Source organism: Myodes glareolus, chromosome 18, assembly GCF_982192425.1.
Source record: "Myodes glareolus chromosome 18, mMyoGla1.1, whole genome shotgun sequence".
NCBI lineage: Eukaryota > Metazoa > Chordata > Mammalia > Rodentia > Cricetidae > Myodes > Myodes glareolus.
The window spans coordinates 42,726,874-42,741,775 of record NC_142043.1 but is presented as its reverse complement, the minus strand read 5'-3'; the positions used below and the strand labels follow the sequence as shown (position 1 = coordinate 42,741,775).

The following is a 14,902-nucleotide window of genomic DNA, read 5'->3' as shown; positions in this document are numbered from 1 at the left end:
GAAAACAGCAACATGGATGTGGGTAAAACATAACCTCAGTCTCAAAGGAATATGATAAGTTTTTTTTAATTTTGCAACAAAATATTTTAATAATGCTACTTATCTTTTTTTTATTACTCGAATTGAGTTGATGTTGACTTTAAGGACTAGCAAAGATACTTTTAGGACATAATGCACCACACCTGATGCTACTTCCATGTGAACCCATTACAGAGAAGAGAGCTTAGAGCCGCAGGTTACATCACCCTAGTGTCCCGAAGAGTCCATTGCGGAGACTGGTGGGGGAGGATCAGAGTACAGAATTATCTACATCATATGTATTTCATCTGTATAAGATGCAGTTATTAATCTGAGTGACACATCGTCCCTTCAGGCAGTTCCTAGAAATTCTATATGTCAGAAAAAGTTAATAACTGCGGAAACCCAAGTAAGCATCTCCCCGCTACACTTGATCCCACATAGTGCATTTTACTCTGGGGGTTTTAGTTCAATTGCTATGATGCTTTAAATGTCTGTAAACTTTTGGATTGAGTTTTGCTCATCGGCCGTGGTGTCTACTCACAAACACATGGTTGGCACTAAAGAAATCGCTGAGAGGAACTTTAAAACAATTCATTCAGTGAAAGAATTTGTCTCCAAAATGCTCATCCCTGCAAGGACCCAGAGTTTGGGAGGATGGGATTGATCTGACTGACAGCAGTCCCGCCATGGACAATCAGCAACTGAGTCTTGTTTTCCCAGGACCCCTTGCACTTGCCCTTCTCTAACTCTGCCAGAGAACTCATAGGGAAACACCCACAACCAAGAGGGCCAAAGTTCACAGAAACATGTTTACCGGCAACCCGGGACAGCTGTGGCTGCCTTTGGAGAATAGGAGGGCCTCAGTGACAAATGGACATTCCGCACGTGAGCAGACAGACACACCCGGTCTGCAACTCCTGCAGCCCAGCTCTAGGTCACCCCTGCGCCCTATGGGCAATCCCGAGAGTCTGAGAGGCCAGAACTTGACCACCCCTCCAAGAGTTGGACCGGCCTGTGTTGGTGGGCAAGTAGGAAGCTCCGAGTGAAAGGCGACCCGTTCCCAATTCTGTCCCTGCACAGCAGGGCGCCCCTCTGTAGCTGCCAGAGTGAAGAGGCAGGCGGCTTGAGCTGGAGACTGAACAAAGGGAGCCAGTGACCCAAAGGATGCTGCGCTCCCCACGCCCCACCCAGCGGGCCAGGGCGCTGCCTGGCCTGCAGGTAGCCGGTCTTTCTCTCTGCAGAAGGCTATGTGTTCGAGGCCAACACACAAAGACTCACTTCCTTGGGGCCAGCCTGCCAGACCGCCCTGCCCACTCGTGGTCAGTAGCATTCCTGCGGTCACCACCTGGACTTTTGCGCCCCCGGGTGCCAGGTACTGGGGAGCAGAGGCCGTGCGGGAAGCCCTCGGAGCCGCTCGCCTGGTGGAGGCGGTGGCTCGGATTAGCACGCCTTTTTAGGCAGCCGCGCCGCCCCACACAGCAGAGTCTGCAATCGCTGTGCGAGAGGCAGGCTCTGCGTCGCTGGAGCGTCCCCGCCTGCTCCGGCCGGGCAAGCTGCGGGCTGGGGTTGCGCGCGGGAGGCCGAGCAACTTCCCGGCGCCCAGCCGCTAGGTGAGCCCAGACAGAAGACCGAAACCGGGAGGGCTGGGGTGTACGGGGCTCCGGGGCGGGGCAGCCTCTGATAGCGGGCCCTCGGGGCCATCAGCAACCGTGCCACAGCAGCCCGGGTAGGAACAATGAAGCGCGCGGCGCGGGGCTGAGCGCAGCCACGCATTGGCTGAGAGGCCGAGCTGTAGCGGGCGGCGACGCGATCGCGAGCTGCCGGATAGGGGACCACGCCAGTACGGGGTCGCCTGAGCCCCCAGCGAGGCCGCGCTTCCCTGGGCGTCCCTGTGAGTGTGGGAGCGCGTTGTGCGCGCGCCCGCCCGCCCGCCCGCCCGCGTGGCTGCCGGGGAATAAAATGTGACACGCACGAGTCTTACTTCGGCGCAAAGCACAGGCGTGGGGACAAGGTGAGTGAGTAGCTCGCGGGTGTGCAGAATCTGCGACCCACCAGTGTCCTGTTGGAATCTCCTTGCTGGTGCGCTGAGCTACTACTCAGAGTTAGATGAGCTCAGTACCAGAAGCCAGCGCTGTGCAAGAACAGGCTACTCCAAGGAGGGTGAGCGAAGGAAGGCTTCCACTTTGGGGACAGGTGGACACAGTCCACTCTGGAGATGCGAAATTGTGCATTGGTTTGATTTGATGTGATTTGGTTGTAAAAGAAAGTGGAGACTTTTATCAAATTCCCTGACATCTTCTTACAAATTAGCGCACTTACAGCTTAGAGAGCATCCTGATTTTTTTTTTCTTCTTCTCCTGTGTGGCTATAATGTTTAGGTGCAGAGGGATCTTCCGGAGCCCCCTCCCCCGCCAAAGACAGTGTTAATTCTTGTGCTCTTAGCTGGCGAAAACTCCGCGTTTGGGTTGTTTTACTTCCCAGCGTGTAGAGAGGTTATGTGATGAATTCTTCTTAAGACGGAATGTGACATCTATCTCCTTTGGACCTGATGGCACTGGTGCTGTGGGACCAGTGAAGGTAAACTCATGGTTCGACGCAAATGAGGCTTTCCAAAGAGAGCTGAATAGTGTGTTTGGAAAAGCTGTGCTTTCCAGGAATTTAAATGAGACTTTTGTGATTGCCTTTCAGCTTCTCCCCCTGTGTTTCTTGGGGCAGAACTTCCAAAGCCGTGTGGGAATTCAAAAGCGTTGTGGGGTGAGGAGCTATGTGTACATGGATTTTGGTAAACTCTAGGGGAGACGACGGGAGGTGGGTCCTGCTGAAAATTTGATGAGAAATAGGTCGTATTTGGTGGAAATCATTGTCTTTGGATAACTGAGCATTCTGTGGTCCTCCGGCGGACTGCCTTTCTGGGTGAGGAGACTCCTAGGGTGACTTAAATACTGCACGTTCTGCACACACACACACACACACACACACACACACACACACACACACAAACTAGCAGAAGTTACCTTTTCAATCTTTATTTTTCATGAAAGTTACTTGGTGGTTGAGTTAAATTTTCCGTTCAATACTTTTACCATTTTGAAATACAGTGTATGTTCTGGGGAGAATTTCAGGAGCAGGATATTGGGGTGGTAAATTTGGGGTGGTAAATTTGGGGTAACTTCCTTTCAAAGGAAAAGCAACGCGTGGCCGTTTAGCTTCTTCCATCACTATTTTTCTGGAACTGACAACCAATTTTCTCCCCTATTTTGTTCTAATATCTTAGAAAAACTGCCAGCAATGGTGGTTGGATAGTGCAACTGAAAAAAAGAAAATAAAAATAATAGATGATTGGGTTCTGAATTTTACAAGTTTGGGGTGGGGTAGATCTCAGATATGCAGAAGTTCTCGATCTGCTTCTCAGGGCCAATAGAAATTGGAGCATGCTGCATCCATTTTTGCTCAGTCAAAAATGATGCTTCCTTAGTTCTGAACTAAATCTTCTAAGAGATTTTGGCATGGATCCTCTCCTGACAGAGCTACGAACTCCGCGCTTTAGGATGCTGGAGGTGTACCCAATTTAGAATTAAGGTAAGGATGAAGACATACACCTGGAGGGCCTGGGCAGAGAGACTTTAATATTTGGAATGTGTAAATGATGGATTCTGCAGAAAAGGGCAGTCATCTGTGCTTAGTTCTGACAATGCAAACTAAGAGGAGACGGATGTGAGTTTCTGAGTGCAGCCGAGGCAGCTGTCAGGACAGATCAGATAGAGTCTTGGTTGCAGAGGTACCTTATATATATGTCCTTGGATCTAGGGCTCCTCCTCTTCTTCCTCCTTTTCCACCTTCTTCTTCCTCCTTCTACTTCTGAGATGATTTTTATTCTGAGCAGATCTCTTGCTTATATATGCTAACGGAACTCTTATCCTCTAGTGCAGAATGTATCCAATCATTTCTTTATAAGCACTGGCACACTAGGCCCCATGCAGCCCCCTGCTTAGACAAGTAGGTCTCAGAGCAACTTGCAGACATTTATCCCTTGGGATATTCTTAATTAATTTGCAACTCTGCTGCCTGGTTTCTGATACTCTGAATAAAAATATCTCGTGCATCATAATCGGATGTCTTGTTTTCAACATGGGTTTCTCTATAAGAGTGCTATATTATGGTATTCCCTATCTCTTCCTCCTTTGGAGTATCCTGGAGTGAGACCTTAAAATTTAATTGCTTAAATTAATGTTTTATTCATCTTGCTCAAATGTATAAGCAAAGCAGAGTTCTTTTGTGGTACCTTGGTGTTAAGTTTTAATTGTTTTACGCTCTAAAACTGGAAACTTATGCTTTACTAAAGAAAGTCATATAAGTATAAAAGAAACAGTCGCATGGAATCAGGCACTGATTTTGGAATCTGATGAAAACAGGTGCACATTTACACAGAAATTTTCACTGTTTTTAGCACTAACTATTGATAGCAGTGCCAAGGACTAAATGGGCTATGGATGATGACCAGCTACTGTTAGCAAATTAACATACCTTCAGTTTGATAAAACTGTTGTTCCTTTTTTGGAAAGCCCATCATGCACCCCTTTTGAGAGATTTGTTTATCACACATTAAGTGCAAAGACTACAGTGTGGGGGGATGGACTTCTTAGGTCGCTTATCAAATCTGAAGTTTATTATGATCTGAAATTCCCAGAACCCCCTGAGTGGATAGGGAACAGCTGCAGTGTGGAATATGTGCCTGGAACTTACCCAGTCTGCATGTGGCATGCATTAAAAGAGGCACTAGGCTGTCCTTGGGGCTAGCAGGGGCTCAAGATCTGGTCCAGCACCGCCAAGGACCCTAACCTGGCCACTGGATAAAAGCTGGATTTCAGCAGAGTCAGCCATCATGTGCATTCCACAACCTCCCAGAACCAAGTGCTTTCTGGTGTGCGAAGATGGGGGACAGGAGGTGGCTTTGTGATAGGAAATGACACCTGAGGCTTGCCCCCCCCCCCACTCGTAAGCCTGCTGTCTCTATACACCCGTTCCGAGCCTGTCCTACTTCCTGCTGTCTCCTCTGTTCCTCCTTAGGAAAGGAAAGAATCCCAAATTCAAGGTATGGTTTTGTTCTAGAGAGATGGAAGAGTCTGCCGAAGACTGGGTTTACAATTCCTGCGATGGGCTCCCCTGAATAAGAAAGTGATCGAGAAGGCTGGTGGTCGTGATTTATTCTGGAGGAAGTCTCCCTGCACCAGAGTTCAGTTCCCAGGGCTGGTAAGGAAAAACAGGGACCAAGTCTACTCCAAGCTGACTTCTGGTGCTAGATTCTTAAGATCAATAATTTAATGTTCTGATGTACTTAAAATCGATTTGCCCTGCCATCCCTGGAGAAGGTAGCAATCCAAAGAATAATAATAGCAACTGATTTGCAGGTACTGTGTACCACACCCTGCCATTTGCTTTGCATAGATTATGTGAGTCCACTTTAGCCATAAACCTAGGAAGTACTATTACCCTATTTTAATAGTGAGAAGACTGAGTCTCAGAGAAGTGAAATGTCTTAGCAAAGCTGGGGAGTTTACCCAGAGCTGATGCTGTTAGGCTGAACTCTGCTCTACAGAGGAACAAGAACGACCACAGTCATCACCTTGTCTGGCCAGAGATTGTTGAGACCGACCTTAAGCTATCACCGCCTCCAGTGCTTGAGCTGCTGGGTGGGACAGATACACAGAGGTGTGAATGGGAAGGCAGGGGTCCTCAGAGACTCTGCAAGAAGAAAGAAAAGTTTGAGCATTTTTAAATGGACTATAGCATTTTTGAGAGCTCAGACAAGCAGGGTTAGAATGAAACCCTGCTTTATATGAAGGTCACCCAGTTGAGCGGAAGTTTCAGGGAAAGATTTGGGCTGAGATTGGAGAAAAGGGTGCTTCTGCTTTGACTTGTTGGGTAGCGAAGAGCAGACTTTCAGAGCGTAGGCTCTTGGGACATTTAGAAGTATATTGGCGACAGCTCAGAGGGCTCACCGTGCAGCAGAACCTGCCTTCTTGAAGATTGGCCTCTGCTTTCATAAACTTCATTGTTCACACATTGAGTTCTTTTTAGTGCTGCTTCTAGTGCTTTATTAAATTTTAAACAATTGGTTTTGCCTAACTGAATTATACAGATTTTTTTTGAACTTGAGATTCTTGCTGTGGTTTCTAAAATGACTTGACTTTAAATTAAACTCTGAAAAGTTGAGCCTTATGCAATCCGATTACTTCATGTTTAGGAATAAATCTGAGAAGCGACTTCCATGAAAGCAAGGTGGTAAGGATGATTTTTATGAATGACAGTATATGTTTGGAGGTGAAACTTAGCATGGGATTTGCTCATGTTGGTTCTCTCAAATGAAAGATCAATCTGTGATGTGTGATTAAATGAATGAATTCACTTTTGCTGTTGAGGAGGGGACTAACTATGTAAACTACATTTTAAATTTAAAAAAAAATCTTTTAGCATTTCCATGTGAAGCTGGGCATGGTGATAAACACTTGAAATTCCAAGCCAACCTGGGCTGTCTAATGTCCTACTGGGAAAAGGTAGAGAAGAAGAAAGAGAAAAGTTTTTATATGAGAAAAAGAGGACTGCCTTTAAATAGATACATATTTTCACACACACACACACACACACACACACACACGCACACACGAAAACATAAGGAATAAGTTCTTGATTTTTATCTTAAACTGACAATTAGAAATGATAAAGGGTATTTGACCTGGGATTTTACCATTGTTAAACAACTAATCAGGACTGGAGCACAGCCCTTCTTACGGAAAGAATATTCTTTTTCTGGTATAAATTATCTCAGACCTTACATGTGGCTTATGGGAACTTACCCAAATGGGAAGGGTTGAGGGAACGTTCAGTTTATTATCAACAGAACGTATGTGGAAGCATATGTATTAATTTATGTGTCTGTGTATTTATGGGGCACATGCCTATAAGTAACCTTAATAGCCATCAGCATCTTTGTGGTACCTTTGGGGTTTTTCCAACTGCTCTTGACTGAAGAGACTAACTCTGAAGAGGCCCTGGGCAGAGTACCCAGTGGAGTGGTCTCAGGCTGAAGACATGACCACTGTCCCTTGGAAGCAGTGTCCCCAGGTGACAGACTGAGCCACTTGTTTCAGATCAGCCTGAAGTTGGGGAAACAGTGTAGGTGACTCAGCCTCTCTGCCAGGGAATACAATGCTGTTTGAAGTCATCCTGAATTGGTGTCTTTTATCGCACTGTAGTTGATAGCAGGTTAAAGAATTTAAAACAGTAAGCCCAAGGCTTTTGTTCTTAACATACTACTACTACTTCCCAATTCTCAAAGGAATTTTTTTGAGTACAATTTGTGAGTAAATGGCACGTGGGTCAGGGTTAACGGTTTTTAAAACTCTGTCTATCTGTAATACGTATGGGATTATTTGTGGGTATATAATTTCCATTTTTCAATGGCAACCGCCACTTGACTCATGTATAATTAACAGTTGTTCTGCTTTTCATTTAGAAAATGAGTAGAGAGAAGATTTGAACTCATTAAGTAATTTGCCCAGCTTAATAAGGTTGGCCCTCTGCATCCATGGATCCTATACAAACAATTTGGACCAACTGCAGTCAGTTTAGAAATCATTTCATAAAATTGCATCTATTCTGAACGTATCTGGACATCTTGGCATCATTCATAAATGACTCGGTATAACACATGTATCTTCTGAAGGGAGTGAGAGGCCGTGTGTAGTGTCTGTACATGTGCTGTCCTTTGATATGTGGGACCTGGGTACCCAGGTGGTCTTAAATCAGTGGTTCTCGACCTTCCTAATGCTGTAACCTTTAATACAGTTCCTCATGCTGTAGTGACCCCCAGCCATAAAACTATTCTCATTGCTGCTTCATAACTGTAATTTTGCTACTGTTATGAACTGTAATAATATAAATACCTGTGTATCCTGATGGTCGTAGGCGACCCCTGTGAAACGGTCATTTGACCCCAAAGAGGTCGTGATCCACATGTGAGAACCACTGTCTGAGAGCAGTTCCTACATCATAACAACAGTTGGGATGCCTTTAAAGAAACTATTTTATTGATCATTTGAGGTGAGGGAGTTTCAGAAACTCAGTCGTATAGAGAGCAGATACCCACTTGGTGTCCGGTAAATAATGGGACGTATGTGCTTCCTGCTACTCTTTGTGCCCTGGAGTTAAAATATATCACACTATATTAAAATTACACCCTAGCAATACATCATCTGATAGAAGAGAAGCTTCAGTACACATTATATAATATTCATCTCCTCAAGCAGTTAAAAGAATACTCCACCAAATTGTTTGGGTTGTTTCTAGATGGTGTGCGTAACGTAATTGTCATGGAGAACTGATTAAGCTTAATCAGGTGTGCCCATTGTGTTGGCAAGATTGACATATTTTACCCCAAATCTCCATGTATAGTTTCAGTCCAAGTGACTTGGTACTTAGTGTGATAGATGTTGAATAGGGTATGATGTTGAAACTTATAAAAGAGTGATTTGCACAGTGTTCCGGGAAATAACCCACGTGGTGCCTGAGAAATGGTCCTTAGGTGCTGGCTTTGTGGATGCTGCAAAGGACAGCCAGGTCCTGTGCCAAGTACCAGGTTTCTACTTCATCCAGACAGCAAGTTCTCTTTGAGAAGCCGTTGGTAGGATTCTTCCTTGCCAAGCTAGATGGCATACCTATAGTGATTATTTTGCTTCTTCAGGTCCACATTTCCCATGAATCCAGGTTGTCTTCCCTCCCAAACATCAATTTAAGTTGTATATAGGATAAGAGGTGGGTATGCATCAGTACTTCGGCAAACTCATATGCCTTTTTGATTATTTGCTCAAATTTTTTAAGTATTGCAAGTTCACAAGGATTGGCAGTTTCACTAAGGCATTTAAACACACCTTTTGTAGAATCCAAGGCCTTGGTCGGTATGCAATGCTCTCATCCTTTCTATAACAGGCATAATATTTGCAAAAATCTACATATATTATCCATGTGTCCTTTAAATCATCTCAGATGACATGCACCCAATAATGATAGTTATAATGCATATGTTAAAGAAAACAACAAGAAAATCTATTGTGTTCAATATATATGCAGCCTTTGGTAGGGGAGAGTAAGGGATCTTTTTTATTCATAGTTTGTTGCATATGCAGGTCTAGAGACCTTGGATCAAGAGGCCCTAGAGACCTTGGCTCAAAAGGGCCCGTTGCACTGTCTGGCTTTTCTCAGAGCTATAAAGTGTCGCTACATTAGGAAATATTAAATATTGTGCCAATGCCACCTGTGCCGGAATTATAAATACACCATTTTGTGACTCTTCACGAATGGGATATGTTTGTAGGAAACATGGAGAAACAGATGCTGTCAGGTCATCAAGCCTTCTTTTGTCCTCTCTCTGTCACTGTCTCCAGCGTCTCTGCTTGGTTTCTCTTCCTGATTACATTACATTTAATCAAAACTAGCTTATTTTTATATAGAATTAAAGTAAAGTAGGAATGGAAGCTTTTAGTTGAACGTTTCTGAATTTGTTCATCATGGAAACTTTTGTACAGGGCACTAACCGCTCTAGAACTGTTTGTGCCACAAGAGCTTCGTTTTGTCATTGGGTGAACACCCTAAGATTTTTCTTTTCTTTTCTTCTTTTTTTTTTTTTGACTGCAGACATGTCTTAGAAGTAAATCTTAGAGAGTTCTAAAAGCTACTGTGTTGTGTTTCAAATCATGAAGACAAAGTGCAGAACAAAAACACAGTCAGTGAAATGTGGATTTTCAACTAAATTTATCTCGTATGGATGGTGAACTTGGGGTAATTTAATATCAGCAAATGGACATCGATACCTAGATAGTTATAAGAGCGATTCTGCACAACCTAGTTTTCCTAGGAAATATGGTAGAAAAGGTAGCGCAGCTGAAGGAGTCAAGTGGGACCAATTCTTTGACACTATTACCTTCTTAAAGAGGTTTGCCTTACAGTGTGAAAATAAACGGAGATTCTGAAAACCTAGTCCAGATGGTTCCATGACATTACTTACCTTGTACTAGAGTGTGAGGAGCAAGAGAGACCTTTCTACTTTTCAGAAAGTGAAAAGGCAGTTTTATCCCAAAGGTAGAAAGACACCTGGAAATTTACTGGAGAGGGAGAACTAGAATGTGTGACTGGAGAGATGGCTCAGTGGCAGAAACCCTTGCAGCTTCCCTGCATTTGGTTACTGGCAACAACACTGTAAATAAGGCTTCCAAACACCTGTAACTCCAACCCCAGAGGACCCCATGTACTCTTGTGGCCTCTTTTGGCATTTGCACACATGTAGTGCACACGTAAACACTCAGGCACACACATGCACATGAAGAAAAATAGAAAATTGTGAAAACACAGAAAGCAAATGTAATTTAGGCGATAAGGATAACAGACAGACTGTTTAATAAAGGTGGGGGTACTTAGATTATGCTGTATGAGCTCGGGATTCCCCTAAAGCCAAAGCTGGCTCACATCCAAAGCCAGCTGCAGGTGCTGATGTAGAGCCAGACCCACGGCAGAAAAACCTACACGCAGGGAGGTTCTATGGCCAACTCCTGAGGAGAAAGCAAGTAAAGTTACTTGCTGCCAGTAACTTTAGCTTCACCACAACATGCCCTGGGGCAAGAACTATTTGGGGCCTACAAAACAAGTGATTTTGCCCCCTGTGCTAGTCAAGCCCCTTTCCTATTCTAGACAGTGGCTTTTTTCGGGAGTGTGACTGTCTCAGGGTCTCATATCTTTTAGGGAAAATATCAAGGGTAAATGCTCCCCTATTTACAAATTATGAAACTATGCTGCCTCTCATTCTCTCCAATCTTTTAAGAATGCTTGTCTATCTATTTTTGTTTCTTCATGTTTAAAAGACACACTGGGTTATGCTGATATGTGTATACAATTAAACATTTATCTCTTTTGTTTGTTTAGTGCCCCCCCCCCCCCGTTTTATATCTGTCTATATTCTGTTCTGGCAGAATTACCTTCTCATGTGACTTGCTGTCCTCCTTAGATATTCCAGGTATTCTCCAAGGCTTGTAAGACCACACCTCTGATCTCAAGCAACAGTGTAAAGTGCTGCAGGATTGGACTGTTCATGGTCTCCACAGTTCACTGTCTCCACAGTTCATGGTCTGCACTTTCCTACTCTCCTTCTAGCTCTTTCTGCTTTCAGGCTATTTGCTGTTTTCTCTACCTTTTAATTCCCAATAACCCTGGCCATTTTATACTTTCTCTCCCTAATGCCAGCACCCAGCAATTCATATTAATTTTCCAAGAGACACACATACACACATACACACACAAAGATATATATGTATATATATATTTGTATATATATATACATACATATATATACATACATACATACACACACACACACACACACACACACACACACACATATATATATATATATATATATATATATAGAGAGAGAGAGAGAGAGAGAGAGAGAGAGAGAGAGAGAGTTTTCTGTTGATACCTTTACCACTTAAAAGTGCTTCCAAGTGCTTCCTCTCCTCCCTTTCTTGGCTAGAAGTAAGAATCTGTGTTTTAGCTACATAGCACATGGAACTCAACTCAACAGGTGCTTCATGAAAGCTGCTTGAATAAGTAGTTCTAAGAATTATACTACACTGAAATAAGGGCTCCTAAAATGCGAGGTCTAAAAATGGAAGGGACTGGCAATATACATTGCCCCTCTTATTTCAAGTCAAATCCCCATGGATGTTGCTCCCCACTTAAACAGAGTAAAAGTTATGGGCCCAAGGCCAGATGGATCCTTTTGAATATAGGTTATCTTGTGCTTGGAGTTTCTTTTAATCATTTTGGAGAGACATGTTCATGAGCAATGTTGTGAAATCAGCATTAAACCATTCAACCTTAAAATTTTTGTGACAATTGCAAACCTCAAAGAGAAACCTGAAATGCGCATTCATTTCTGTAATTGTTACAAATAAGGTTGAACGGCTTTGTTTCTTTCTTCAGCAGCCCATTCAGAACTGAAGGACATGAGAAACTGGCAAATAATTAGGACATAAATTGGGTAGGATCTGTCTGTGGAGGATTTATGAAGGCACATCGTCTAGGATTCATAAATGCTGTATTAAATCCTGACAATTAGGATGGCACACAGTACCAACACCTGGCAAAGATAATAAGGCAGCATTAGGGCAAATGGGCTCAGCAGTGTTTTGTTATTAGGCTGCGTGTTTAATTCTTGCTGCCGAAGTACCATCCACAAATAGGTATTAGAATATGGGAAAATTGCTTTCGGGTTCCTGAAGGATTATATATATGCAGGACCTTGACCCTGAGTTTAGTCTAAGCCCAACTACAGGTCAGAAATCTGACACATCTTTAACCTACAACCTGAGGGTGTGAGGATGTACTGTGATGTCCTCTCTCTCTCTCTCTCTCTCTCTCTCTCTCTCTCTCTCTCTCTCTCTCTCTCACACACACACACACACACACACAGAGAGAGAGAGAGAGACAGAGACAGAGACAGAGACAGAGACAGAGACAGACAGGGACAGACAGATAGAAAGACAGAGAGACAGACAGAGAGAGATAGAGACAGACAGAGAGAGAGGGAGAGAGAGAGAGAGAGAGAGAGAGAGAGAGAGAGAGAGAGTTCCAAAAGCACAGCTCTGATCTTATTCTGCCAATGCTTCCTTCTGTAGCTAGAAACGGTGATGAGAGTCTAAGTCAAGGGTCAGTGTACTCCAGCATCAGTCACTGGGCACCACCACGGCCCGTTAGAGTCTGTCGGGAGCTCTCTGTGTATCTTCAGCGTATCTTCCCGAACTCCCACCTCTGTGAGTCCTAAGCACTCTACCTTCCCCTCCCTAGGATCTGTGTAGTTTTATCTTGGCTTTTGAAATCTTGCTGTCTCCCTAAAGGTCAGGTTGAAACTGGGAGCGTGCCTGAGACATGTTACTTAATTAAAAGGGTTATGCCGTTCCCTCTCGGGCTATAGCAGATGTTTACCAGTGCTGGGAAGTTGGAGACACTGACTAATTGTGAGCGGAAAATGATGCGTTTACTAAATCGCCCAGGTGGAAACGGAAACAAAGGAGAGTGCCTAGAGCATTTATATAAATTGGTCCACTGTCCATTTGTGATGGACTAGATGCTGGACCATTATGAGGGACTAGGACTTGCTAGAAGTAGAGAGGAGAACCGAAGTGGACTCATCACGCCGTGGGAATCATTTTACTGGCATTCATAATCACTTTAAGTGAGTGTTAATGGCTTTGTGTGGGTTAGCCATTAACCGTTATCCTCCAGGCTGTCACAGCCTGGCACTGCTGCTGCCTGATGGCCCCGTCAGCACCTAAGCTGTGCCCTGTCTTCACAGCACAGCGCAGCACAGATTCAACTGGTCTTGAATTCACACACCAAGAAAATGATGTTTTCGAATTAAGAAAGCCAGGTCGACGATGAGGCGCCTAGGTGGGTCTCGGAGCATCTGTGTGTTACTGTTGTTCACAGCGATATGCAAAATGCGAAAGTCTGGGAAAATTATTTCATGTTTTGTAATCATCTTAGATCTCTGCACACCCCAAGCTCTCTTCATTCTCCTTCTGAGTCATACTAGGCCAGCTTAACAGGCCTGCATCGCCAGCTGGTTTCTGTGTACTTTTAATTATGTTGTTGTCCTTAACAAGGATTTGATAATAGGATGTGGCTAGAAAAGTCTTCTGCTTTTCTGCTGGAATACTGGTGCCAGCCAAGAAAGAAACCAACCCATCAGTCAGAAAATATTGCTGGAAATCCATGAGCGCGGACACTGACAGTGCCTCTAAAGGGATGCCGGGCACAGGCGGGAGAGGATACTGGCCTTGACATCTCTCTACCGACAGGCCGGTAGACGCTGTGCCCGTCTATTTGCTAGATTTTCGCACTGCCTTATAATCCCTGGGAGTGAAAATGAATATAATGTGGGGGTTTCCTAGAAAACTGGCAAAATAGGCTGATTAGCCAGAAGTCTTGCCATTGTCTTACCACGATCATCTGTGGTAATTGGAAATTTCACCATTTTTGGGTTCTGTTAGTAAATTTGCTATTAACCATTTATTTCACACACCACAATAATGGCCTTTGCTTGTTTGAGGGGGTGGCCTATTAAAGCCTTTCCTTTGGAAGCTTAGGGTGACATGTACTGTGGGAGTTAATATCAGTGTTTTTCTTTCTGTCTGTCTCTCTCTCTCTCTCTCTCTCTCTCTCTGTGTGTGTGTGTGTGTGTGTATATGTGTGTGTGTGTGTGCCCTTTTCCATCTATTTCCTCACACTTCTGCCCAGAGTAATGTCTGTACAGAAGAGCCCTGAGCAAAGTGGAGGTGACTCCGAGGTGACGGCTGTGTAGAGCTGGCCTGGCCGCTCTTGCCACTGTACTGGAGGGGGCTCCCAGCAGCCACAGCAGTTAATTGCGTCTTTCAGTCACATCAGGTATAGCAGAAAGGCCCTCCCACAGTGGCTGACCTTGTTACATTCTTCACAAATAACTTGCCTGTCCCAGCTCTAAAGTTAGGAGCCTCTGGCCCAGGGTGGTCTGTTCCATCCTCCTCCCAGCCCCGAAGAGGCCCTTACCTGAGCAGGTGTGATGGAGCACATCAGAAGCCCTCCAGCTGCTGGATATGTTTAAACCTCAGTGGGGTCCCTGCGGGATCAAGGCTTGGCGACCTGTGAAGTTGATGAGAAGGGCCTAGAAGCAAGTGAAAGTTCTGTCCTCCTCAGCCTCTTTGATGTTCAGCAAAGACTTATCCCGTAGCTGTGAAGTCCACCCCACCTACTGCCCAGAAGCTAGATAGTGGGAGGGGGTTAAGGCACCTTTTAC

The 14,902-nt window shown here is 44.5% G+C and overlaps 1 protein-coding gene across 12 annotated transcripts in view; it reads left to right on the top strand.

Annotated features, from left to right (window-relative positions):
• Positions 1-1,246: 1,246 nt before the first annotated feature.
• St6gal2 (ST6 beta-galactoside alpha-2,6-sialyltransferase 2) overlaps positions 1,247-14,902 on the top strand; it is a 75,204-nt gene continuing 61,548 nt past the window's right edge. For 3 of the 12 annotated variants that reach the window (XM_048430180.3, XM_085679645.2, XM_085679644.2), the window contains exon 1: positions 1,400-1,631. The gene's annotated coding sequence lies outside the window, so the exon portion shown is untranslated. The other 9 variants (XM_085679637.2, XM_085679635.2, XM_085679640.2 and 6 more) reach the window with 9 other exon arrangements.